Source organism: Neocloeon triangulifer, unplaced genomic scaffold (assembly GCF_031216515.1).
Source record: "Neocloeon triangulifer isolate White Clay Creek 2 clone unplaced genomic scaffold, ASM3121651v1 ptg000008l, whole genome shotgun sequence".
In the NCBI taxonomy this organism is placed as follows: Eukaryota; Metazoa; Arthropoda; class Insecta; order Ephemeroptera; family Baetidae; genus Neocloeon; species Neocloeon triangulifer.
In genome coordinates, this window is record NW_026775550.1 from 5862133 (window position 1) to 5889017 (window position 26885).

Below are 26885 nucleotides of genomic sequence, written 5' to 3' on the forward strand. Positions count from 1 at the left end.
TCTTCCTGACAAACATCCTCAATCCCTTACAAAATTTCAAGGGGTGCCTTGGCCTGTTTGTCCCACTCGGCTCGTCGTCCACCTTTTTCTCCTTCGCTCGTCTCCTGTTAGAATCACTTTTAATTATTATTTTTTTAATAGGTGACGTTCCTCTGGCCCTTCTTTGGTCTTTCAGCAAGCCATGCAAGCCCACCGAGCAGCAACATCATTTGCAAAGCGTGCCTCACTTTCAATCCACCCTCAACAACCCACGCACATCGAGTAAAGCAGCCGGCTTAATATTTTTGTAAGTAAATTTTATATTTATTTTCTATTTAATTTCTAAGTGACCTTCAACTCTCCCATCTTTGCCTTCTCTCTCTCTTCCTGACCAACATCCTCAATCCCTTACAAAATTTCAAGGGGTGCCTTGGCCTTTTTGACCCTCAAGGCGCTACGTCCGTTATTTACGCTTTAGCATGAACTATGCTGAAATCACTTTTAATTTTTTTTTTTTTAATAGGTGACGTTCCTCTCGCGCTTCCTTGACATTTCACCAATCCTTGCATGCCCACGCACCAGCCCCATCATTTTCAAAGCATGCCTTGCACTAATTCCACCCTCATCCACCCCCTAAACCCAGATTAACGTAGATGGCTCATTCCTTTTCACATTAATTTTAGATTTATTTGTGATTAAATTACTGGGTGACCTTCAAATCTTCCTTCCTTGCCTTCTCTCTCTTCCTGACCAACATCCTCAATCCCTTACAAGATTTCAAGGGGTGCCTTGGCCTGTTTGTCCCACTCGGCTCGTCGTCCACCTTTTTCTCCTTCGCTCGTCTCCTGTTTGAATCGCTTTTAATTATTATTTTTTTAACAGGTGACGTTCCTCTGGCCCTTCTTTGGTCTTTCAGCAAGCCATGCAAGCCCACCGAGCAGCAACATCATTTGCAAAGCGTGCCTCACTTTCAATCCACCCTCAACAACCCACGCACATCGAGTAAAGCAGCCGGCTTAATATTTTTGTAAGTAAATTTTATATTTATTTTCTATTTAATTTTTAAGTGACCTTCAACTCTCCCATCTTTGCCTTCTCTCTCTTCCTGACCAACATCCTCAATCCCTTACAAAATTTCAAGGGGTGCCTTGGCCTTTTTGACCCTCAAGGCGCTACGTCCGTTATTTACGCTTTAGCATGAACTATGCTGAAATCACTTTTAATTTTTATTTTTTTAATAGGTGACGTTCCTCTCGCGCTTCCTTGACATTTCACCAATCCTTGCATGCCCACGCACCAGCCCCATCATTTTCAAAGCATGCCTTGCACTAATTCCACCCTCATCCACCCCCTAAACCCAGATTAACGTAGATGGCTCATTCCTTTTCACATTAATTTTAGATTTATTTGTGATTAAATTACTGGGTGACCTTCAAATCTTCCTTCCTTGCCTTCTCTCTCTTCCTGACCAACATCCTCAATCCCTTACAAGATTTCAAGGGGTGCCTTGGCCTGTTTGTCCCACTCGGCTCGTCGTCCACCTTTTTCTCCTTCGCTCGTCTCCTGTTTGAATCGCTTTTAATTATTATTTTTTTAACAGGTGACGTTCCTCTGGCCCTTCTTTGGTCTTTCAGCAAGCCATGCAAGCCCACCGAGCAGCAACATCATTTGCAAAGCGTGCCTCACTTTCAATCCACCCTCAACAACCCACGCACATCGAGTAAAGCAGCCGGCTTAATATTTTTGTAAGTAAATTTTATATTTATTTTCTATTTAATTTCTAAGTGACCTTCAACTCTCCCATCTTTGCCTTCTCTCTCTTCCTGACCAACATCCTCAATCCCTTACAAAATTTCAAGGGGTGCCTTGGCCTTTTTGACCCTCAAGGCGCTACGTCCGTTATTTACGCTTTAGCATGAACTATGCTGAAATCACTTTTAATTTTTATTTTTTTAATAGGTGACGTTCCTCTCGCGCTTCCTTGACATTTCACCAATCCTTGCATGCCCACGCACCAGCCCCATCATTTTCAAAGCATGCCTTGCACTAATTCCACCCTCATCCACCCCCTAAACCCAGATTAACGTAGATGGCTCATTCCTTTTCACATTAATTTTAGATTTATTTGTGATTTAATTACTGGGTGACCTTCAAATCTTCCTTCCTTGCCTTCTCTCTCTTCCTGACCAACATCCTCAATCCCTTACAAAATTTCAAGGGGTGCCTTGGCCTGTTTGTCCCACTCGGCTCGTCGTCCACCTTTTTCTCCTTCGCTCGTCTCCTGTTTGAATCACTTTTAATTATTATTTTTTTAACAGGTGACGTTCCTCTGGCCCTTCTATGGTCTTTCAGCAAGCCATGCAAGCCCACCGAGCAGCAACATCATTTGCAAAGCGTGCCTCACTTTCAATCCACCCTCAACAACCCACGCACATCGAGTAAAGCAGCCGGCTTAATATTTTTGTAAGTAAATTTTATATTTATTTTCTATTTAATTTCTAAGTGACCTTCAAATCTTCCTTCCTTGCCTTCTCTCTCTTCCTGACAAACATCCTCAATCCCTTACAAACTTTCTAGGGGTGCCTTGGCCTTTTTGACACTCAAGGCGCTACGTCCGTTATTTACGCTTTAGCATGAACTATGCTGAAATCACTTTTAATGTTTATTTTTTTAATAGGTGACGTTCCTCTGGCCCTTCTTTGGTCTTTCAGCAAGCCATGCAAGCCCACCGAGCAGCAACATCATTTGCAAAGCGTGCCTCTCTTTCAATCCACCCTCAACAACCCACGCACATCGAGTAAAGCAGCCGGCTTAATATTTTTGTAAGTAAATTTTATATTTATTTTCTATTTAATTTCTAAGTGACCTTCAACTCTCCCATCTTTGCCTTCTCTCTCTTCCTGACCAACATCCTCAATCCCTTACAAAATTTCAAGGGGTGCCTTGGCCTTTTTGACCCTCAAGGCGCTACGTCCGTTATTTACGCTTTAGCATGAACTATGCTGAAATCACTTTTAATTTTTATTTTTTTAATAGGTGACGTTCCTCTCGCGCTTCCTTGACATTTCACCAATCCTTGCATGCCCACGCACCAGCCCCATCATTTTCAAAGCATGCCTTGCACTAATTCCACCCTCAATCCACCCCCTAAACCCAGATTAACGTAGATGGCTCATTCCTTTTCACATTAATTTTAGATTTATTTGTGATTAAATTACTGGGTGACCTTCAAATCTTCCTTCCTTGCCTTCTCTCTCTTCCTGACCAACATCCTCAATCCCTTACAAAATTTCAAGGGGTGCCTTGGCCTGTTTGTCCCACTCGGCTCGTCGTCCACCTTTTTCTCCTTCGCTCGTCTCCTGTTTGAATCGCTTTTAATTATTATTTTTTTAACAGGTGACGTTCCTCTGGCCCTTCTTTGGTCTTTCAGCAAGCCATGCAAGCCCACCGAGCAGCAACATCATTTGCAAAGCGTGCCTCACTTTCAATCCACCCTCAACAACCCACGCACATCGAGTAAAGCAGCCGGCTTAATATTTTTGTAAGTAAATTTTATATTTATTTTCTATTTAATTTCTAAGTGACCTTCAACTCTCCCATCTTTGCCTTCTCTCTCTTCCTGACCAACATCCTCAATCCCTTACAAAATTTCAAGGGGTGCCTTGGCCTTTTTGACCCTCAAGGCGCTACGTCCGTTATTTACGCTTTAGCATGAACTATGCTGAAATCACTTTTAATTTTTATTTTTTTAATAGGTGACGTTCCTCTCGCGCTTCCTTGACATTTCACCAATCCTTGCATGCCCACGCACCAGCCCCATCATTTTCAAAGCATGCCTTGCACTAATTCCACCCTCATCCACCCCCTAAACCCAGATTAACGTAGATGGCTCATTCCTTTTCACATTAATTTTAGATTTATTTGTGATTAAATTACTGGGTAACCTTCAAATCTTCCTTCCTTGCCTTCTCTCTCTTCCTGACAAACATCCTCAATCCCTTACAATATTTCAAGGGGTGCCTTGGACTGTTTGTCCCACTCGGCTCGTCGTCCACCTTTTTCTCCTTCGCTCGTCTCCTGTTTGAATCGCTTTTAATTATTATTTTTTTAACAGGTGACGTTCCTCTGGCCCTTCTTTGGTCTTTCAGCAAGCCATGCAAGCCCACCGAGCAGCAACATCATTTGCAAAGCGTGCCTCACTTTCAATCCACCCTCAACAACCCACGCACATCGAGTAAAGCAGCCGGCTTAATATTTTTGTAAGTAAATTTTATATTTATTTTCTATTTAATTTTTAAGTGACCTTCAACTCTCCCATCTTTGCCTTCTCTCTCTTCCTGACCAACATCCTCAATCCCTTACAAAATTTCAAGGGGTGCCTTGGCCTTTTTGACCCTCAAGGCGCTACGTCCGTTATTTACGCTTTAGCATGAACTATGCTGAAATCACTTTTAAATTTTATTTTTTTAATAGGTGACGTTCCTCTCGCGCTTCCTTGACATTTCACCAATCCTTGCATGCCCACGCACCAGCCCCATCATTTTCAAAGCATGCCTTGCACTAATTCCACCCTCATCCACCCCCTAAACCCAGATTAACGTAGATGGCTCATTCCTTTTCACATTAATTTTAGATTTATTTGTGATTAAATTACTGGGTGACCTTCAAATCTTCCTTCCTTGCCTTCTCTCTCTTCCTGACCAACATCCTCAATCCCTTACAAAATTTCAAGGGGTGCCTTGGCCTGTTTGTCCCACTCGGCTCGTCGTCCACCTTTTTCTCCTTCGCTCGTCTCCTGTTTGAATCACTTTTAATTATTATTTTTTTAACAGGTGACGTTCCTCTGGCCCTTCTTTGGTCTTTCAGCAAGCCATGCAAGCCCACCGAGCAGCAACATCATTTGCAAAGCGTGCCTCACTTTCAATCCACCCTCAACAACCCACGCACATCGAGTAAAGCAGCCGGCTTAATATTTTTGTAAGTAAATTTTATATTTATTTTCTATTTAATTTCTAAGTGACCTTCAACTCTCCCATCTTTGCCTTCTCTCTCTTCATGACCAACATCCTCGATCCCTTACAAAATTTCAAGGGGTGCCTTGGCCTTTTTGACCCTCAAGGCGCTACGTCCGTTATTTACGCTTTAGCATGAACTATGCTGAAATCACTTTTAATTTTTATTTTTTTAATAGGTGACGTTCCTCTCGCGCTTCCTTGACATTTCAACAATCCTTGCATGCCCACGCACCAGCCCCATCATTTTCAAAGCATGCCTTGCACTAATTCCACCCTCATCCACCCCCTAAACCCAGATTAACGTAGATGGCTCATTCCTTTTCACATTAATTTTAGATTTATTTGTGATTAAATTACTGGGTGACCTTCAAATCTTCCTTCCTTGCCTTCTCTCTCTTCCTGACCAACATCCTCAATCCCTTACAAAATTTCAAGGGGTGCCTTGGCCTGTTTGTCCCACTCGGCTCGTCGTCCACCTTTTTCTCCTTCGCTCGTCTCCTGTTTGAATCGCTTTTAATTATTATTTTTTTAACAGGTGACGTTCCTCTGGCCCTTCTTTGGTCTTTCAGCAAGCCATGCAAGCCCACCGAGCAGCAACATCATTTGCAAAGCGTGCCTCACTTTCAATCCACCCTCAACAACCCACGCACATCGAGTAAAGCAGCCGGCTTAATATTTTTGTAAGTAAATTTTATATTTATTTTCTATTTAATTTCTAAGTGACCTTCAAATCTTCCTTCCTTGCCTTCTCTCTCTTCCTGACAAACATCCTCAATCCCTTACAAACTTTCAAGGGGTGCCTTGGCCTTTTTGACACTCAAGGCGCTACGTCCGTTATTTACGCTTTAGCATGAACTATGCTGAAATCACTTTTAATGTTTATTTTTTTAATAGGTGACGTTCCTCTGGCCCTTCTTTGGTCTTTCAGCAAGCCATGCAAGCCCACCGAGCAGCAACATCATTTGCAAAGCGTGCCTCTCTTTCAATCCACCCTCAACAACCCACGCACATCGAGTAAAGCAGCCGGCTTAATATTTTTGTAAGTAAATTTTATATTTATTTTCTATTTAATTTCTAAGTGACCTTCAACTCTCCCATCTTTGCCTTCTCTCTCTTCCTGACCAACTTCCTCAATCCCTTACAAAATTTCAAGGGGTGCCTTGGCCTTTTTGACCCTCAAGGCGCTACGTCCGTTATTTACGCTTAAGCATGAACTATGCTGAAATCACTTTTAATTTTTATTTTTTTAATAGGTGACGTTCCTCTCGCGCTTCCTTGACATTTCACCAATCCTTGCATGCCCACGCACCAGCCCCATCATTTTCAAAGCATGCCTTGCACTAATTCCACCCTCATCCACCCCCTAAACCCAGATTAACGTAGATGGCTCATTCCTTTTCACATTAATTTTAGATTTATTTGTGATTAAATTACTGGGTGACCTTCAAATCTTCCTTCCTTGCCTTCTCTCTCTTCCTGACCAACATCCTCAATCCCTTACAAAATTTCAAGGGGTGCCTTGGCCTGTTTGTCCCACTCGGCTCGTCGTCCACCTTTTTCTCCTTCGCTCGTCTCCTGTTTGAATCGCTTTTAATTATTATTTTTTTAACAGGTGACGTTCCTCTGGCCCTTCTTTGGTCTTTCAGCAAGCCATGCAAGCCCACCGAGCAGCAACATCATTTGCAAAGCGTGCCTCACTTTCAATCCACCCTCAACAACCCACGCACATCGAGTAAAGCAGCCGGCTTAATATTTTTGTAAGTAAATTTTATATTTATTTTCTATTTAATTTCTAAGTGACCTTCAACTCTCCCATCTTTGCCTTCTCTCTCTTCCTGACCAACATCCTCAATCCCTTACAAAATTTCAAGGGGTGCCTTGGCCTTTTTGACCCTCAAGGCGCTACGTCCGTTATTTACGCTTTAGCATGAACTATGCTGAAATCACTTTTAATTTTTATTTTTTTAATAGGTGACGTTCCTCTCGCGCTTCCTTGACATTTCACCAATCCTTGCATGCCCACGCACCAGCCCCATCATTTTCAAAGCATGCCTTGCACTAATTCCACCCTCATCCACCCCCTAAACCCAGATTAACGTAGATGGCTCATTCCTTTTCACATTAATTTTAGATTTATTTGTGATTAAATTACTGGGTAACCTTCAAATCTTCCTTCCTTGCCTTCTCTCTCTTCCTGACAAACATCCTCAATCCCTTACAATATTTCAAGGGGTGCCTTGGACTGTTTGTCCCACTCGGCTCGTCGTCCACCTTTTTCTCCTTCGCTCGTCTCCTGTTTGAATCGCTTTTAATTATTATTTTTTTAACAGGTGACGTTCCTCTGGCCCTTCTTTGGTCTTTCAGCAAGCCATGCAAGCCCACCGAGCAGCAACATCATTTGCAAAGCGTGCCTCACTTTCAATCCACCCTCAACAACCCACGCACATCGAGTAAAGCAGCCGGCTTAATATTTTTGTAAGTAAATTTTATATTTATTTTCTATTTAATTTCTAAGTGACCTTCAACTCTCCCATCTTTGCCTTCTCTCTCTTCCTGACCAACATCCTCAATCCCTTACAAAATTTCAAGGGGTGCCTTGGCCTTTTTGACCCTCAAGGCGCTACGTCCGTTATTTACGCTTTAGCATGAACTATGCTGAAATCACTTTTAATTTTTATTTTTTTAATAGGTGACGTTCCTCTCGCGCTTCCTTGACATTTCACCAATCCTTGCATGCCCACGCACCAGCCCCATCATTTTCAAAGCATGCCTTGCACTAATTCCACCCTCATCCACCCCCTAAACCCAGATTAACGTAGATGGCTCATTCCTTTTCACATTAATTTTAGATTTATTTGTGATTAAATTACTGGGTGACCTTCAAATCTTCCTTCCTTGCCTTCTCTCTCTTCCTGACCAACATCCTCAATCCCTTACAAAATTTCAAGGGGTGCCTTGGCCTGTTTGTCCCACTCGGCTCGTCGTCCACCTTTTTCTCCTTCGCTCGTCTCCTGTTTGAATCGCTTTTAATTATTATTTTTTTAACAGGTGACGTTCCTCTGGCCCTTCTATGGTCTTTCAGCAAGCCATGCAAGCCCACCGAGCAGCAACATCATTTGCAAAGCGTGCCTCACTTTCAATCCACCCTCAACAACCCACGCACATCGAGTAAAGCAGCCGGCTTAATATTTTTGTAAGTAAATTTTATATTTATTTTCTATTTAATTTCTAAGTGACCTTCAACTCTCCCATCTTTGCCTTCTCTCTCTTCATGACCAACATCCTCGATCCCTTACAAAATTTCAAGGGGTGCCTTGGCCTTTTTGACCCTCAAGGCGCTACGTCCGTTATTTACGCTTTAGCATGAACTATGCTGAAATCACTTTTAATTTTTATTTTTTTAATAGGTGACGTTCCTCTCGCGCTTCCTTGACATTTCAACAATCCTTGCATGCCCACGCACCAGCCCCATCATTTTCAAAGCATGCCTTGCACTAATTCCACCCTCATCCACCCCCTAAACCCAGATTAACGTAGATGGCTCATTCCTTTTCACATTAATTTTAGATTTATTTGTGATTAAATTACTGGGTGACCTTCAAATCTTCCTTCCTTGCCTTCTCTCTCTTCCTGACCAACATCCTCAATCCCTTACAAAATTTCAAGGGGTGCCTTGGCCTGTTTGTCCCACTCGGCTCGTCGTCCACCTTTTTCTCCTTCGCTCGTCTCCTGTTTGAATCGCTTTTAATTATTATTTTTTTAACAGGTGACGTTCCTCTGGCCCTTCTTTGGTCTTTCAGCAAGCCATGCAAGCCCACCGAGAAGCAACATCATTTGCAAAGCGTGCCTCACTTTCAATCCACCCTCAACAACCCACGCACATCGAGTAAAGCAGCCGGCTTAATATTTTTGTAAGTAAATTTTATATTTATTTTCTATTTAATTTCTAAGTGACCTTCAAATCTTCCTTCCTTGCCTTCTCTCTCTTCCTGACAAACATCCTCAATCCCTTACAAACTTTCAAGGGGTGCCTTGGCCTTTTTGACACTCAAGGCGCTACGTCCGTTATTTACGCTTTAGCATGAACTATGCTGAAATCACTTTTAATGTTTATTTTTTTAATAGGTGACGTTCCTCTGGCCCTTCTTTGGTCTTTCAGCAAGCCATGCAAGCCCACCGAGCAGCAACATCATTTGCAAAGCGTGCCTCTCTTTCAATCCACCCTCAACAACCCACGCACATCGAGTAAAGCAGCCGGCTTAATATTTTTGTAAGTAAATTTTATATTTATTTTCTATTTAATTTCTAAGTGACCTTCAACTCTCCCATCTTTGCCTTCTCTCTCTTCCTGACCAACATCCTCAATCCCTTACAAAATTTCAAGGGGTGCCTTGGCCTTTTTGACCCTCAAGGCGCTACGTCCGTTATTTACGCTTTAGCATGAACTATGCTGAAATCACTTTTAATTTTTATTTTTTTAATAGGTGACGTTCCTCTCGCGCTTCCTTGACATTTCACCAATCCTTGCATGCCCACGCACCAGCCCCATCATTTTCAAAGCATGCCTTGCACTAATTCCACCCTCATCCACCCCCTAAACCCAGATTAACGTAGATGGCTCATTCCTTTTCACATTAATTTTAGATTTATTTGTGATTAAATTACTGGGTGACCTTCAAATCTTCCTTCCTTGCCTTCTCTCTCTTCCTGACCAACATCCTCAATCCCTTACAAAATTTCAAGGGGTGCCTTGGCCTGTTTGTCCCACTCGGCTCGTCGTCCACCTTTTTCTCCTTCGCTCGTCTCCTGTTTGAATCGCTTTTAATTATTATTTTTTTAACAGGTGACGTTCCTCTGGCCCTTCTTTGGTCTTTCAGCAAGCCATGCAAGCCCACCGAGCAGCAACATCATTTGCAAAGCGTGCCTCACTTTCAATCCACCCTCAACAACCCACGCACATCGAGTAAAGCAGCCGGCTTAATATTTTTGTAAGTAAATTTTATATTTATTTTCTATTTAATTTCTAAGTGACCTTCAACTCTCCCATCTTTGCCTTCTCTCTCTTCCTGACCAACATCCTCAATCCCTTACAAAATTTCAAGGGGTGCCTTGGCCTTTTTGACCCTCAAGGCGCTACGTCCGTTATTTACGCTTTAGCATGAACTATGCTGAAATCACTTTTAATTTTTATTTTTTTAATAGGTGACGTTCCTCTCGCGCTTCCTTGACATTTCACCAATCCTTGCATGCCCACGCACCAGCCCCATCATTTTCAAAGCATGCCTTGCACTAATTCCACCCTCATCCACCCCCTAAACCCAGATTAACGTAGATGGCTCATTCCTTTTCACATTAATTTTAGATTTATTTGTGATTAAATTACTGGGTAACCTTCAAATCTTCCTTCCTTGCCTTCTCTCTCTTCCTGACAAACATCCTCAATCCCTTACAATATTTCAAGGGGTGCCTTGGACTGTTTGTCCCACTCGGCTCGTCGTCCACCTTTTTCTCCTTCGCTCGTCTCCTGTTTGAATCGCTTTTAATTATTATTTTTTTAACAGGTGACGTTCCTCTGGCCCTTCTTTGGTCTTTCAGCAAGCCATGCAAGCCCACCGAGCAGCAACATCATTTGCAAAGCGTGCCTCACTTTCAATCCACCCTCAACAACCCACGCACATCGAGTAAAGCAGCCGGCTTAATATTTTTGTAAGTAAATTTTATATTTATTTTCTATTTAATTTCTAAGTGACCTTCAACTCTCCCATCTTTGCCTTCTCTCTCTTCCTGACCAACATCCTCAATCCCTTACAAAATTTCAAGGGGTGCCTTGGCCTTTTTGACCCTCAAGGCGCTACGTCCGTTATTTACGCTTTAGCATGAACTATGCTGAAATCACTTTTAATTTTTATTTTTTTAATAGGTGACGTTCCTCTCGCGCTTCCTTGACATTTCACCAATCCTTGCATGCCCACGCACCAGCCCCATCATTTTCAAAGCATGCCTTGCACTAATTCCACCCTCATCCACCCCCTAAACCCAGATTAACGTAGATGGCTCATTCCTTTTCACATTAATTTTAGATTTATTTGTGATTAAATTACTGGGTGACCTTCAAATCTTCCTTCCTTGCCTTCTCTCTCTTCCTGACCAACATCCTCAATCCCTTACAAAATTTCAAGGGGTGCCTTGGCCTGTTTGTCCCACTCGGCTCGTCGTCCACCTTTTTCTCCTTCGCTCGTCTCCTGTTTGAATCGCTTTTAATTATTATTTTTTTAACAGGTGACGTTCCTCTGGCCCTTCTTTGGTCTTTCAGCAAGCCATGCAAGCCCACCGAGAAGCAACATCATTTGCAAAGCGTGCCTCACTTTCAATCCACCCTCAACAACCCACGCACATCGAGTAAAGCAGCCGGCTTAATATTTTTGTAAGTAAATTTTATATTTATTTTCTATTTAATTTCTAAGTGACCTTCAAATCTTCCTTCCTTGCCTTCTCTCTCTTCCTGACAAACATCCTCAATCCCTTACAAACTTTCAAGGGGTGCCTTGGCCTTTTTGACACTCAAGGCGCTACGTCCGTTATTTACGCTTTAGCATGAACTATGCTGAAATCACTTTTAATGTTTATTTTTTTAATAGGTGACGTTCCTCTGGCCCTTCTTTGGTCTTTCAGCAAGCCATGCAAGCCCACCGAGCAGCAACATCATTTGCAAAGCGTGCCTCTCTTTCAATCCACCCTCAACAACCCACGCACATCGAGTAAAGCAGCCGGCTTAATATTTTTGTAAGTAAATTTTATATTTATTTTCTATTTAATTTCTAAGTGACCTTCAACTCTCCCATCTTTGCCTTCTCTCTCTTCCTGACCAACATCCTCAATCCCTTACAAAATTTCAAGGGGTGCCTTGGCCTTTTTGACCCTCAAGGCGCTACGTCCGTTATTTACGCTTTAGCATGAACTATGCTGAAATCACTTTTAATTTTTATTTTTTTAATAGGTGACGTTCCTCTCGCGCTTCCTTGACATTTCACCAATCCTTGCATGCCCACGCACCAGCCCCATCATTTTCAAAGCATGCCTTGCACTAATTCCACCCTCATCCACCCCCTAAACCCAGATTAACGTAGATGGCTCATTCCTTTTCACATTAATTTTAGATTTATTTGTGATTAAATTACTGGGTGACCTTCAAATCTTCCTTCCTTGCCTTCTCTCTCTTCCTGACCAACATCCTCAATCCCTTACAAAATTTCAAGGGGTGCCTTGGCCTGTTTGTCCCACTCGGCTCGTCGTCCACCTTTTTCTCCTTCGCTCGTCTCCTGTTTGAATCGCTTTTAATTATTATTTTTTTAACAGGTGACGTTCCTCTGGCCCTTCTTTGGTCTTTCAGCAAGCCATGCAAGCCCACCGAGCAGCAACATCATTTGCAAAGCGTGCCTCTCTTTCAATCCACCCTCAACAACCCACGCACATCGAGTAAAGCAGCCGGCTTAATATTTTTGTAAGTAAATTTTATATTTATTTTCTATTTAATTTCTAAGTGACCTTCAACTCTCCCATCTTTGCCTTCTCTCTCTTCCTGACCAACATCCTCAATCCCTTACAAAATTTCAAGGGGTGCCTTGGCCTTTTTGACCCTCAAGGCGCTACGTCCGTTATTTACGCTTTAGCATGAACTATGCTGAAATCACTTTTAATTTTTATTTTTTTAATAGGTGACGTTCCTCTCGCGCTTCCTTGACATTTCACCAATCCTTGCATGCCCACGCACCAGCCCCATCATTTTCAAAGCATGCCTTGCACTAATTCCACCCTCAATCCACCCCCTAAACCCAGATTAACGTAGATGGCTCATTCCTTTTCACATTAATTTTAGATTTATTTGTGATTAAATTACTGGGTGACCTTCAAATCTTCCTTCCTTGCCTTCTCTCTCTTCCTGACCAACATCCTCAATCCCTTACAAAATTTCAAGGGGTGCCTTGGCCTGTTTGTCCCACTCGGCTCGTCGTCCACCTTTTTCTCCTTCGCTCGTCTCCTGTTTGAATCGCTTTTAATTATTATTTTTTTAACAGGTGACGTTCCTCTGGCCCTTCTTTGGTCTTTCAGCAAGCCATGCAAGCCCACCGAGCAGCAACATCATTTGCAAAGCGTGCCTCACTTTCAATCCACCCTCAACAACCCACGCACATCGAGTAAAGCAGCCGGCTTAATATTTTTGTAAGTAAATTTTATATTTATTTTCTATTTAATTTCTAAGTGACCTTCAACTCTCCCATCTTTGCCTTCTCTCTCTTCCTGACCAACATCCTCAATCCCTTACAAAATTTCAAGGGGTGCCTTGGCCTTTTTGACCCTCAAGGCGCTACGTCCGTTATTTACGCTTTAGCATGAACTATGCTGAAATCACTTTTAATTTTTATTTTTTTAATAGGTGACGTTCCTCTCGCGCTTCCTTGACATTTCACCAATCCTTGCATGCCCACGCACCAGCCCCATCATTTTCAAAGCATGCCTTGCACTAATTCCACCCTCATCCACCCCCTAAACCCAGATTAACGTAGATGGCTCATTCCTTTTCACATTAATTTTAGATTTATTTGTGATTAAATTACTGGGTAACCTTCAAATCTTCCTTCCTTGCCTTCTCTCTCTTCCTGACAAACATCCTCAATCCCTTACAATATTTCAAGGGGTGCCTTGGACTGTTTGTCCCACTCGGCTCGTCGTCCACCTTTTTCTCCTTCGCTCGTCTCCTGTTTGAATCGCTTTTAATTATTATTTTTTTAACAGGTGACGTTCCTCTGGCCCTTCTTTGGTCTTTCAGCAAGCCATGCAAGCCCACCGAGCAGCAACATCATTTGCAAAGCGTGCCTCACTTTCAATCCACCCTCAACAACCCACGCACATCGAGTAAAGCAGCCGGCTTAATATTTTTGTAAGTAAATTTTATATTTATTTTCTATTTAATTTTTAAGTGACCTTCAACTCTCCCATCTTTGCCTTCTCTCTCTTCCTGACCAACATCCTCAATCCCTTACAAAATTTCAAGGGGTGCCTTGGCCTTTTTGACCCTCAAGGCGCTACGTCCGTTATTTACGCTTTAGCATGAACTATGCTGAAATCACTTTTAAATTTTATTTTTTTAATAGGTGACGTTCCTCTCGCGCTTCCTTGACATTTCACCAATCCTTGCATGCCCACGCACCAGCCCCATCATTTTCAAAGCATGCCTTGCACTAATTCCACCCTCATCCACCCCCTAAACCCAGATTAACGTAGATGGCTCATTCCTTTTCACATTAATTTTAGATTTATTTGTGATTAAATTACTGGGTGACCTTCAAATCTTCCTTCCTTGCCTTCTCTCTCTTCCTGACCAACATCCTCAATCCCTTACAAAATTTCAAGGGGTGCCTTGGCCTGTTTGTCCCACTCGGCTCGTCGTCCACCTTTTTCTCCTTCGCTCGTCTCCTGTTTGAATCACTTTTAATTATTATTTTTTTAACAGGTGACGTTCCTCTGGCCCTTCTTTGGTCTTTCAGCAAGCCATGCAAGCCCACCGAGCAGCAACATCATTTGCAAAGCGTGCCTCACTTTCAATCCACCCTCAACAACCCACGCACATCGAGTAAAGCAGCCGGCTTAATATTTTTGTAAGTAAATTTTATATTTATTTTCTATTTAATTTCTAAGTGACCTTCAACTCTCCCATCTTTGCCTTCTCTCTCTTCATGACCAACATCCTCGATCCCTTACAAAATTTCAAGGGGTGCCTTGGCCTTTTTGACCCTCAAGGCGCTACGTCCGTTATTTACGCTTTAGCATGAACTATGCTGAAATCACTTTTAATTTTTATTTTTTTAATAGGTGACGTTCCTCTCGCGCTTCCTTGACATTTCAACAATCCTTGCATGCCCACGCACCAGCCCCATCATTTTCAAAGCATGCCTTGCACTAATTCCACCCTCATCCACCCCCTAAACCCAGATTAACGTAGATGGCTCATTCCTTTTCACATTAATTTTAGATTTATTTGTGATTAAATTACTGGGTGACCTTCAAATCTTCCTTCCTTGCCTTCTCTCTCTTCCTGACCAACATCCTCAATCCCTTACAAAATTTCAAGGGGTGCCTTGGCCTGTTTGTCCCACTCGGCTCGTCGTCCACCTTTTTCTCCTTCGCTCGTCTCCTGTTTGAATCGCTTTTAATTATTATTTTTTTAACAGGTGACGTTCCTCTGGCCCTTCTTTGGTCTTTCAGCAAGCCATGCAAGCCCACCGAGCAGCAACATCATTTGCAAAGCGTGCCTCACTTTCAATCCACCCTCAACAACCCACGCACATCGAGTAAAGCAGCCGGCTTAATATTTTTGTAAGTAAATTTTATATTTATTTTCTATTTAATTTCTAAGTGACCTTCAAATCTTCCTTCCTTGCCTTCTCTCTCTTCCTGACAAACATCCTCAATCCCTTACAAACTTTCAAGGGGTGCCTTGGCCTTTTTGACACTCAAGGCGCTACGTCCGTTATTTACGCTTTAGCATGAACTATGCTGAAATCACTTTTAATGTTTATTTTTTTAATAGGTGACGTTCCTCTGGCCCTTCTTTGGTCTTTCAGCAAGCCATGCAAGCCCACCGAGCAGCAACATCATTTGCAAAGCGTGCCTCTCTTTCAATCCACCCTCAACAACCCACGCACATCGAGTAAAGCAGCCGGCTTAATATTTTTGTAAGTAAATTTTATATTTATTTTCTATTTAATTTCTAAGTGACCTTCAACTCTCCCATCTTTGCCTTCTCTCTCTTCCTGACCAACTTCCTCAATCCCTTACAAAATTTCAAGGGGTGCCTTGGCCTTTTTGACCCTCAAGGCGCTACGTCCGTTATTTACGCTTAAGCATGAACTATGCTGAAATCACTTTTAATTTTTATTTTTTTAATAGGTGACGTTCCTCTCGCGCTTCCTTGACATTTCACCAATCCTTGCATGCCCACGCACCAGCCCCATCATTTTCAAAGCATGCCTTGCACTAATTCCACCCTCATCCACCCCCTAAACCCAGATTAACGTAGATGGCTCATTCCTTTTCACATTAATTTTAGATTTATTTGTGATTAAATTACTGGGTGACCTTCAAATCTTCCTTCCTTGCCTTCTCTCTCTTCCTGACCAACATCCTCAATCCCTTACAAAATTTCAAGGGGTGCCTTGGCCTGTTTGTCCCACTCGGCTCGTCGTCCACCTTTTTCTCCTTCGCTCGTCTCCTGTTTGAATCGCTTTTAATTATTATTTTTTTAACAGGTGACGTTCCTCTGGCCCTTCTTTGGTCTTTCAGCAAGCCATGCAAGCCCACCGAGCAGCAACATCATTTGCAAAGCGTGCCTCACTTTCAATCCACCCTCAACAACCCACGCACATCGAGTAAAGCAGCCGGCTTAATATTTTTGTAAGTAAATTTTATATTTATTTTCTATTTAATTTCTAAGTGACCTTCAACTCTCCCATCTTTGCCTTCTCTCTCTTCCTGACCAACATCCTCAATCCCTTACAAAATTTCAAGGGGTGCCTTGGCCTTTTTGACCCTCAAGGCGCTACGTCCGTTATTTACGCTTTAGCATGAACTATGCTGAAATCACTTTTAATTTTTATTTTTTTAATAGGTGACGTTCCTCTCGCGCTTCCTTGACATTTCACCAATCCTTGCATGCCCACGCACCAGCCCCATCATTTTCAAAGCATGCCTTGCACTAATTCCACCCTCATCCACCCCCTAAACCCAGATTAACGTAGATGGCTCATTCCTTTTCACATTAATTTTAGATTTATTTGTGATTAAATTACTGGGTAACCTTCAAATCTTCCTTCCTTGCCTTCTCTCTCTTCCTGACAAACATCCTCAATCCCTTACAATATTTCAAGGGGTGCCTTGGACTGTTTGTCCCACTCGGCTCGTCGTCCACCTTTTTCTCCTTCGCTCGTCTCCTGTTTGAATCGCTTTTAATTATTATTTTTTTAACAGGTGACGTTCCTCTGGCCCTTCTTTGGTCTTTCAGCAAGCCATGCAAGCCCACCGAGCAGCAACATCATTTGCAAAGCGTGCCTCACTTTCAATCCACCCTCAACAACCCACGCACATCGAGTAAAGCAGCCGGCTTAATATTTTTGTAAGTAAATTTTATATTTATTTTCTATTTAATTTCTAAGTGACCTTCAACTCTCCCATCTTTGCCTTCTCTCTCTTCCTGACCAACATCCTCAATCCCTTACAAAATTTCAAGGGGTGCCTTGGCCTTTTTGACCCTCAAGGCGCTACGTCCGTTATTTACGCTTTAGCATGAACTATGCTGAAATCACTTTTAATTTTTATTTTTTTAATAGGTGACGTTCCTCTCGCGCTTCCTTGACATTTCACCAATCCTTGCATGCCCACGCACCAGCCCCATCATTTTCAAAGCATGCCTTGCACTAATTCCACCCTCATCCACCCCCTAAACCCAGATTAACGTAGATGGCTCATTCCTTTTCACATTAATTTTAGATTTATTTGTGATTAAATTACTGGGTGACCTTCAAATCTTCCTTCCTTGCCTTCTCTCTCTTCCTGACCAACATCCTCAATCCCTTACAAAATTTCAAGGGGTGCCTTGGCCTGTTTGTCCCACTCGGCTCGTCGTCCACCTTTTTCTCCTTCGCTCGTCTCCTGTTTGAATCGCTTTTAATTATTATTTTTTTAACAGGTGACGTTCCTCTGGCCCTTCTATGGTCTTTCAGCAAGCCATGCAAGCCCACCGAGCAGCAACATCATTTGCAAAGCGTGCCTCACTTTCAATCCACCCTCAACAACCCACGCACATCGAGTAAAGCAGCCGGCTTAATATTTTTGTAAGTAAATTTTATATTTATTTTCTATTTAATTTCTAAGTGACCTTCAACTCTCCCATCTTTGCCTTCTCTCTCTTCATGACCAACATCCTCGATCCCTTACAAAATTTCAAGGGGTGCCTTGGCCTTTTTGACCCTCAAGGCGCTACGTCCGTTATTTACGCTTTAGCATGAACTATGCTGAAATCACTTTTAATTTTTATTTTTTTAATAGGTGACGTTCCTCTCGCGCTTCCTTGACATTTCAACAATCCTTGCATGCCCACGCACCAGCCCCATCATTTTCAAAGCATGCCTTGCACTAATTCCACCCTCATCCACCCCCTAAACCCAGATTAACGTAGATGGCTCATTCCTTTTCACATTAATTTTAGATTTATTTGTGATTAAATTACTGGGTGACCTTCAAATCTTCCTTCCTTGCCTTCTCTCTCTTCCTGACCAACATCCTCAATCCCTTACAAAATTTCAAGGGGTGCCTTGGCCTGTTTGTCCCACTCGGCTCGTCGTCCACCTTTTTCTCCTTCGCTCGTCTCCTGTTTGAATCGCTTTTAATTATTATTTTTTTAACAGGTGACGTTCCTCTGGCCCTTCTTTGGTCTTTCAGCAAGCCATGCAAGCCCACCGAGAAGCAACATCATTTGCAAAGCGTGCCTCACTTTCAATCCACCCTCAACAACCCACGCACATCGAGTAAAGCAGCCGGCTTAATATTTTTGTAAGTAAATTTTATATTTATTTTCTATTTAATTTCTAAGTGACCTTCAAATCTTCCTTCCTTGCCTTCTCTCTCTTCCTGACAAACATCCTCAATCCCTTACAAACTTTCAAGGGGTGCCTTGGCCTTTTTGACACTCAAGGCGCTACGTCCGTTATTTACGCTTTAGCATGAACTATGCTGAAATCACTTTTAATGTTTATTTTTTTAATAGGTGACGTTCCTCTGGCCCTTCTTTGGTCTTTCAGCAAGCCATGCAAGCCCACCGAGCAGCAACATCATTTGCAAAGCGTGCCTCTCTTTCAATCCACCCTCAACAACCCACGCACATCGAGTAAAGCAGCCGGCTTAATATTTTTGTAAGTAAATTTTATATTTATTTTCTATTTAATTTCTAAGTGACCTTCAACTCTCCCATCTTTGCCTTCTCTCTCTTCCTGACCAACATCCTCAATCCCTTACAAAATTTCAAGGGGTGCCTTGGCCTTTTTGACCCTCAAGGCGCTACGTCCGTTATTTACGCTTTAGCATGAACTATGCTGAAATCACTTTTAATTTTTATTTTTTTAATAGGTGACGTTCCTCTCGCGCTTCCTTGACATTTCACCAATCCTTGCATGCCCACGCACCAGCCCCATCATTTTCAAAGCATGCCTTGCACTAATTCCACCCTCATCCACCCCCTAAACCCAGATTAACGTAGATGGCTCATTCCTTTTCACATTAATTTTAGATTTATTTGTGATTAAATTACTGGGTGACCTTCAAATCTTCCTTCCTTGCCTTCTCTCTCTTCCTGACCAACATCCTCAATCCCTTACAAAATTTCAAGGGGTGCCTTGGCCTGTTTGTCCCACTCGGCTCGTCGTCCACCTTTTTCTCCTTCGCTTGTCTCCTGTTTGAATCGCTTTTAATTATTATTTTTTTAATAGGTGACGTTCCTCTGGCCCCTTCTTTCGTCTTTCAGCAAGCCATGCAAGCCCACCGAGCAGCAACATCATGCGCAAAGCGTGCCTCACTTTCAATCCACCCTCAACAACCCACTCACATCGAGTAAAGCAGCCTGCTTAATATTTTTGTAAGTAAATTTTATATTTATTTTCTATTTAATTTCTAAGTGATTTTCAACTCTCCCATCTTTGCCTTCTCTCTCTTCCTGACCAACATCCTCAATCCCTTATAAAATTTCAAGGAGTGCCTTAGCCTTTTTGACCCTCAAGGCGCTACGTCCGTTTATTACGCTTTAGCATGAACTATGCTGAAATCACTTTTAATTTTTATTTTTTTAAAAGGTGACATTCCTCTTACGCTTCCTTGACATTTAACCAAGTGCCCACCAAGTTACCCCTCTAATTTTCAAAGTATGCCTGGTCCAACTTTAACCCTCTTTCACCCTTACGCCTTGGATAAGGTGTCGGGCTGCCTCTTTAGTAAGTTGTTTGGGTAAACTGAATTTTTTTTCTTGATATCCTTCTGGCTATAGTTAGAAGGATATAGCTATAGGTAACACACTCCTTCCCAAAATTTTAAGGGGACCTTTGCCACACTATTTTTTACATAATTGTTTTTGCTGTCTATTTTCTAACTACCTTTAATTTTTCACAGGCGATTTTCCACAAACTCCGGATGCCCACCAATCAGCTCATCATGTCCAACGATTTATTATCTCACAGACGTCAAAAGCTATTATTTTATTGAATTTTTGTGCATTTGGCTATATCAGCAATGTTTCTTTGAAATAATAAAATTAGTTGAGATTATATAAAAACTTCAGTGTACTTGTGATATTTATTTTCCCATTTATTTATTCAAAGAACACATTTTACAGTTCCATTCTTGTCCCTTCAGTGAGACACATCTTATTGCCTTGTGATAGTATTGAAATCTTGAATCATCAACAGGAAACACGGAACGAACTGCTCTGCTGCGAAATGAAAACAAGGAAAAGTAGTCAGTACGCCGACGATGCGCACCAAATGGAAGCCACACGACGAAGAACAGCGAGAGGTAAGGGTAATTTATGGCCCCGAATGTCGGAAAATCGTGGAAAAAGGGGGTGTGGTCTTTATTTTGGGGCTACATCGGGGTAAACGGGGGCGGCCGTTATTTTGGGGTCGAATTAGTTGGGAATTCGAGGAAGCAAAAGTGGCCGTTAATTATGGGGTTGAATTTTAGTCGGAAAAAGGGGGCGTTGTCTTTAAATTGTCGCCTAATGGGGGTTAACGAGGGTGGCCGTTAATTTGGGGTCGAATTAGTCGGGTATTCGAGGGGAGTAATTCTATTTACACGGACGGTCCGTGCAAATTAGCAATAAAGTGCTATAAAAGCTATTTGCACGGACGGTCCGTGAGCAAATCCACGACACAATAAACTATTAGCACGGACGGTCTGTGCAGGAAGCGGAGTCACGACACTATGAACTATTTGCACGGACAAAGGGAAAATGTGAAAAGGGGTGGGTACGTGGCTGCGCAGCTGCCTGTTTCCCGCCGAAATGCGCAAAACCAGTCAGCTGGCAGCAAAAAAATACATAACGAGAAATCGACGCGTATTATAGCAAAGGCAGAAATTGAGGATGCGGAGCAATGTAAATATAGATCTGAGTGGTATATAAATTCTTAATAGCAGGCGAGAAGAACAGCAGTACGAAGTACGATTGGAAAGTGCAGGGAGCGAGGGTGCGGTACATACGAACCCGCGAATTCGGGCACGCTGCTGGTAAGGTAGCTGCAAGCCGCGAGCTCTGGCCACCATCGCTGGAAAAATTGACAAAGCAGCAATGAAAAAGTGTGATTAAAAAGTTTATTCAAATTTTTTTTTCAAAAATTTTTGAATATGGGTCAAGTCGTTTATAACTCGGCCCCTAATTGTCTGAGGTCAAAACGGATAGCATATCCGATCGAGATGGACAAAATTGTTCCCTAAAGTGCCTTTTTCGTTCAGTTTATTCGAAATTTTTTTTCGAAAATTTTTTAATATGGGTCAAGTCGTTTATAACTCGGCCCCTAATTGTCTGAGGTCAAAACGGATAGCATATTCGATCGAGATGGACCAAATTGTTCCCTAAAGTGCCATTTTCGTTCAGTTTATTCGAATTTTTTTTTCAAACATTTTTGATTATGGGTCCAGTCGTTTATAACTCGGCCCCTAATTGTCTGATATCAAAACGGGAAGCATATCCGATCGAGATGGACCAAATTGTTCCCTAAATTGCCATTTTCGTTCAGTTTAATCGAAATTTTTTTTCGAAAATTTTTGAATATGGGTCAAGTCGTTTATAACTCGGCCCCTAATTGTCTGAGGTCAAAACGGATTGCATATCCGATCAAGATGGACCAAATTGTTCCCTAAAGTGCCCTTTTCGTTCAGTTTATTCGAAATTTTTTTTCGAAAATTTTTGATTATGGGTCAAGTCGTTTATAACTCGGCCCCTAATTCTCTGAGGTCAAAACGGATTGCATATCCGATCAAGATGGACCAAATTGTTCCCTAAAGTGCCCTTTTCGTTCAGTTTATTCGAAATTTTTTTTCGAAAATTTTTGATTATGTGTCAAGTCGTTTATAACTCGGCCCCTAATTGTCTGAGCTCAAAACGGATTGCATATCCGATCAAGATGGACCAAATTGTTCCCTAAAGTGCCCTTTTCGTTCAGTTTATTCGAAATTTTTTTTCGAAAATTTTTGATTTTGGGTCAAGTCGTTTATAACTCGGCCCCTAATTGTCTGAATTCAAAACGGATTGCATATCCGATCAAGATGGACCAAATTGTTCCCTAAAGTTCCCTTTTCGTTCAGTTTATTCGAAATTTTTTTTCGAAAATTTTTGATTATGGGTCAAGTCGTTTATAACTCGGTCCCTAATTGTCTGAGGTCAAAACGGATAGCATATCCGATCAAGATGGACCAAATTGTTCCCTAAAGTGCCCTTTTCGTTCAGTTTATTCGAAATTTTTTTTCGAAAATTTTTGATTTTGGGTCAAGTCGTTTATAACTCGGCCCCTAATTCTCTGAGGTCAAAACGGATTGCATATCCGATCAAGATGGACCAAATTGTTCCCTAAAGTGCCCTTTTCGTTCAGTTTATTCGAAATTTTTTTTCGAAAATTTTTGATTATGTGTCAAGTCGTTTATAACTCGGCCCCTAATTCTCTGAGGTCAAAACGGATTGCATATCCGATCAAGATGGACCAAATTGTTCCCTAAAGTGCACTTTTCGTTCAGTTTATTCGAAATTTTTTTTCGAAAATTTTTGATTTTGGGTCAAGTCGTTTATAACTCGGCCCCTAATTGTCTGAATTCAAAACGGATTGCATATCCGATCAAGATGGACCAAATTGTTCCCTAAAGTGCCCTTTTCGTTCAGTTTATTCGAAATTTTTTTTCGAAAATTTTTGATTATGGGTCAAGTCGTTTATAACTCGGTCCCTAATTGTCTGAGGTCAAAACGGATAGCATATCCGATCAAGATGGACCAAATTGTTCCCTAAAGTGCCCTTTTCGTTCAGTTTATTCGAAATTTTTTTTCGAAAATTTTTGATTTTGGGTCAAGTCGTTTATAACTCGGCCCCTAATTGTCTGAATTCAAAACGGATTGCATATCCGATCAAGATGGACCAAATTGTTCCCTAAAGTGCCCTTTTCGTTCAGTTTATTCGAAATTTTTTTTCGAAAATTTTTGATTATGGGTCAAGTCGTTTATAACTCGGCCCCTAACTCTCTGAGGTCAAAACGGATTGCATATCCGATCAAGATGGACCAAATTGTTCCCTAAAGTGCCCTTTTCGTTCAGTTTATTCGAAATTTTAGTTCGAAAATTTTTGATTATGGGTCAAGTCGTTTATAACTCGGTCCCTAATTGTCTGAGGTCAAAATGGATAGCATATCCGATCAAGATGGACCAAATTGTTCCCTAAAGTGCCCTTTTCGTTCAATTTATTCGAAATTTTTTTTCGAAAATTTTTGATTATGAGTCAAGTCGTTTATAACTCGGCCCCTAATTGTCTGAGGTCAAAACGGATTGCATATCCGATCAAGATGGACCAAATTGTTCCCTAAAGTGTCCTTTTCGTTCAGTTTATTCGAAATTTTTTTTCGAAAATTTTTGATTATGGGTCAAGTCGTTTATAACTCGGCCCCTAATTCTCTGAGGTCAAAACGGATTGCATATCCGATCAAGATGGACCAAATTGTTCCCTAAAGTGCCCTTTTCGTTCAGTTTATTCGAAATTTTAGTTCGAAAATTTTTGATTATGGGTCAAGTCGTTTATATCTCGGCCCCTAATTGTCTGAGGTCAAAACGGATTGCATATCCGATCAAGATGGACCAAATTGTTCCCTAAAGTGCCCTTTTCGTTCAGTTTATTCGAAATTTCTTTTCGAAAATTTTTGATTATGTGTCAAGTCGTTTATAACTCGGCCCCTAATTGTCTGAGGTCAAAACGGATTGCATATCCGATCAAGATGGACCAAATTGTTCCCTAAAGTGCCCTTTTCGTTCAGTTTATTCGAAATTTTTTTTCGAAAATTTTTGATTATGGGTCAAGTCGTTTATAACTCGGCCCCTAATTCTCTGAGGTCAAAACGGATTGCATATCCGATCAAGATGGACCAAATTGTTCCCTAAAGTGCCCTTTTCGTTCAGTTTATTCGAAATTTTAGTTCGAAAATTTTTGATTATGGGTCAAGTCGTTTATAACTCGGCCCCTAATTGTCTGAGGTCAAAACGGATTGCATATCCGATCAAGATGGACCAAATTGTTCCCTAAAGTGCCCTTTTCGTTCAGTTTATTCGAAATTTTTTTTCGAAAATTTTTGATTATGTGTCAAGTCGTTTATAACTCAGTCCCTAATTGTCTGAGGTCAAAACGGCTAGCATATCCGATCAAGATGGACTAAATTGTTCCCTAAAGTGCCCTTTTCGTTCAGTTTATTTGAAATTTTTTTTTGAAAATTTTTGATTTTGGGTCAAGTCGTTTATAACTCGGTCCCTAATTGTCTGAGGTCAAAACGGATAGCATATCCGATCAAGATGGACCAAATTGTTCCCTAAAGTGCCCTTTTCGTTCAGTTTATTCGATATTTTTTTTCGAAAATTTTTGATTTTGGGTCAAGTCGTTTATAACTCGGCCCCTAATTGTCTGAGGTCAAAACGGATTGCATATCCGATCAAGATGGACCAAATTGTTCCCTAAAGTGCCCTTTTCGTTCAGTTTATTCGAAATTTTTTTTCGAAAATTTTTGATTATGGGTCAAGTCGTTTATAACTCGGTCCCTAATTGTCTGAGGTCAAAACGGATAGCATATCCGATCAAGATGGACCAAATTGTTCCCTAAAGTGCCCTTTTCGTTCAGTTTATTCGAAATTTTTTTTCGAAAATTTTTGATTTTGGGTCAAGTCGTTTATAACTCGGCCCCTAATTGTCTGAATTCAAAACGGATTGCATATCCGATCAAGATGGACCAAATTGTTCCCTAAAGTGCCCTTTTCGTTCAGTTTATTCGAAATTTTTTTTCGAAAATTTTTGATTATGGGTCAAGTCGTTTATAACTCGGCCCCTAATTCTCTGAGGTCAAAACGGATTGCATATCCGATCAAGATGGACCAAATTGTTCCCTAAAGTGCCCTTTTCGTTCAGTTTATTCGAAATTTTAGTTCGAAAATTTTTGATTATGGGTCAAGTCGTTTATAACTCGGCCCCTAATTGTCTGAGGTCAAAACGGATTGCATATCCGATCAAGATGGACCAAATTGTTCCCTAAAGTGCCCTTTTCGTTCAGTTTATTCGAAATTTTTTTTCGAAAATTTTTGATTATGGGTCAAGTCGTTTATAACTCGGCCCCTAATTGTCTGAGGTCAAAACGGATTGCATATCCGATCAAGATGGACCAAATTGTTCCCTAAAGTGCCCTTTTCGTTCAGTTTATTCGAAATTTTTTTTCGAAAATTTTTGATTATGGGTCAAGTCGTTTATAACTCGGTCCCTAATTGTCTGAGGTCAAAACGGATAGCATATCCGATCAAGATGGACCAAATTGTTCCCTAAAGTGCCCTTTTCGTTCAGTTTATTCGAAATTTTTTTTCGAAAATTTTTGATTTTGGGTCAAGTCGTTTATAACTCGGTCCCTAATTGTCTGAGGTCAAAACGGCTAGCATATCCGATCAAGATGGACCAAATTGTTCCCTAAAGTGCCCTTTTCGTTCAGTTTATTCGAAATTTTTTTTTTTAAAGTTTTGATTTTGGGTCAAGTCGTTTATAACTCAGTCCCTAATTGTCTGAGGTCAAAACGGATTGCATATCCGATCAAGATGAACCAAATTGTTCCCTAAAGTGCCTTCTTCGTTCAATTTATTCGAAATTTTTTTTCGAAAATTTTTGATTATGGGTCAAGTCGTTTATAACTCGGCCCCTTATTGTCTGAGGTCAAAACGGATAGCATATCCGATCAAGATGGACCAAATTGTTCCCTAAAGTGCCCTTTTCGTTCAGTTTATTCGAAATTTTTTTTCGAAAATTTTTGATTATGGGTCAAGTCGTTTATAACTCGGCCCCTAATTGTCTGAGGTCAAAACGGATTGCATATCCGATCAAGATGGACCAAATTGTTCCCTAAAGTGCTCTTTTTGTTCAGTTTATTCGAAATTTTTTTTCGAAAATTTTTGATTATGGGTCAAGTCGTTTATAACTCGGCCCCTAATTGTCTGAGGTCAAAACGGATAGCATATCCGATCAAGATGGACCAAATTGTTCCCTAAAGTGCCCTTTTCGTTCAATTTATTCGAAATTTTTTTTCGAAAATTTTTGATTATGAGTCAAGTCGTTTATAACTCGGCCCCTAATTGTCTGAGGTCAAAACGGATTGCATATCCGATCAAGATGGACCAAATTGTTCCCTAAAGTGCCCTTTTCGTTCAGTTTATTCGAAATTTTTTTTCGAAAATTTTTGATTTTGGGTCAAGTCGTTTATAACTCGGTCCCTAATTGTCTGAGGTCAAAACGGCTAGCAAATCCGATCAAGATGGACCAAATTGTTCCCTGAAGTGCCCTTTTCGTTCAGTTTATTCGAAATTTTTTTTTTTAAATTTTTGATTTTGGGTCAAGTCGTTTATAACTCGGCCCCTAATTGTCTGAGGTCAAAACGGATTGCATATCCGATCAAGATGAACCAAATTGTTCCCTAAAGTGCCTTCTTCGTTCAATTTATTCGAAATTTTTTTTCGAAAATTTTTGATTATGGGTCAAGTCGTTTATAACTCGGCCCCTTATTGTCTGAGGTCAAAACGGATAG

At 41.2% G+C, this 26885-nt stretch overlaps 1 long non-coding RNA gene across 3 annotated transcripts; it reads left to right on the forward strand.

Annotated features, from left to right (window-relative positions):
• Positions 1 to 15588: 15588 nt before the first annotated feature.
• On the forward strand, positions 15589 to 20366 carry LOC132194763 (uncharacterized). Of its 3 annotated transcripts, none has more exons than XR_009441583.1 (4): positions 15589 to 15727; positions 18455 to 18599; positions 19532 to 19677; positions 20205 to 20366. It is a non-coding gene; the product is annotated as an uncharacterized LOC132194763 (long non-coding RNA). The 3 variants fall into 3 exon arrangements; XR_009441582.1 differs by lacking the exon at positions 15589 to 15727 and adding an exon at positions 17743 to 17881; XR_009441581.1 differs by lacking the exons at positions 15589 to 15727; positions 18455 to 18599 and adding an exon at positions 18820 to 18958.
• The last annotated feature ends 6519 nt before the right edge of the window (positions 20367 to 26885 follow it).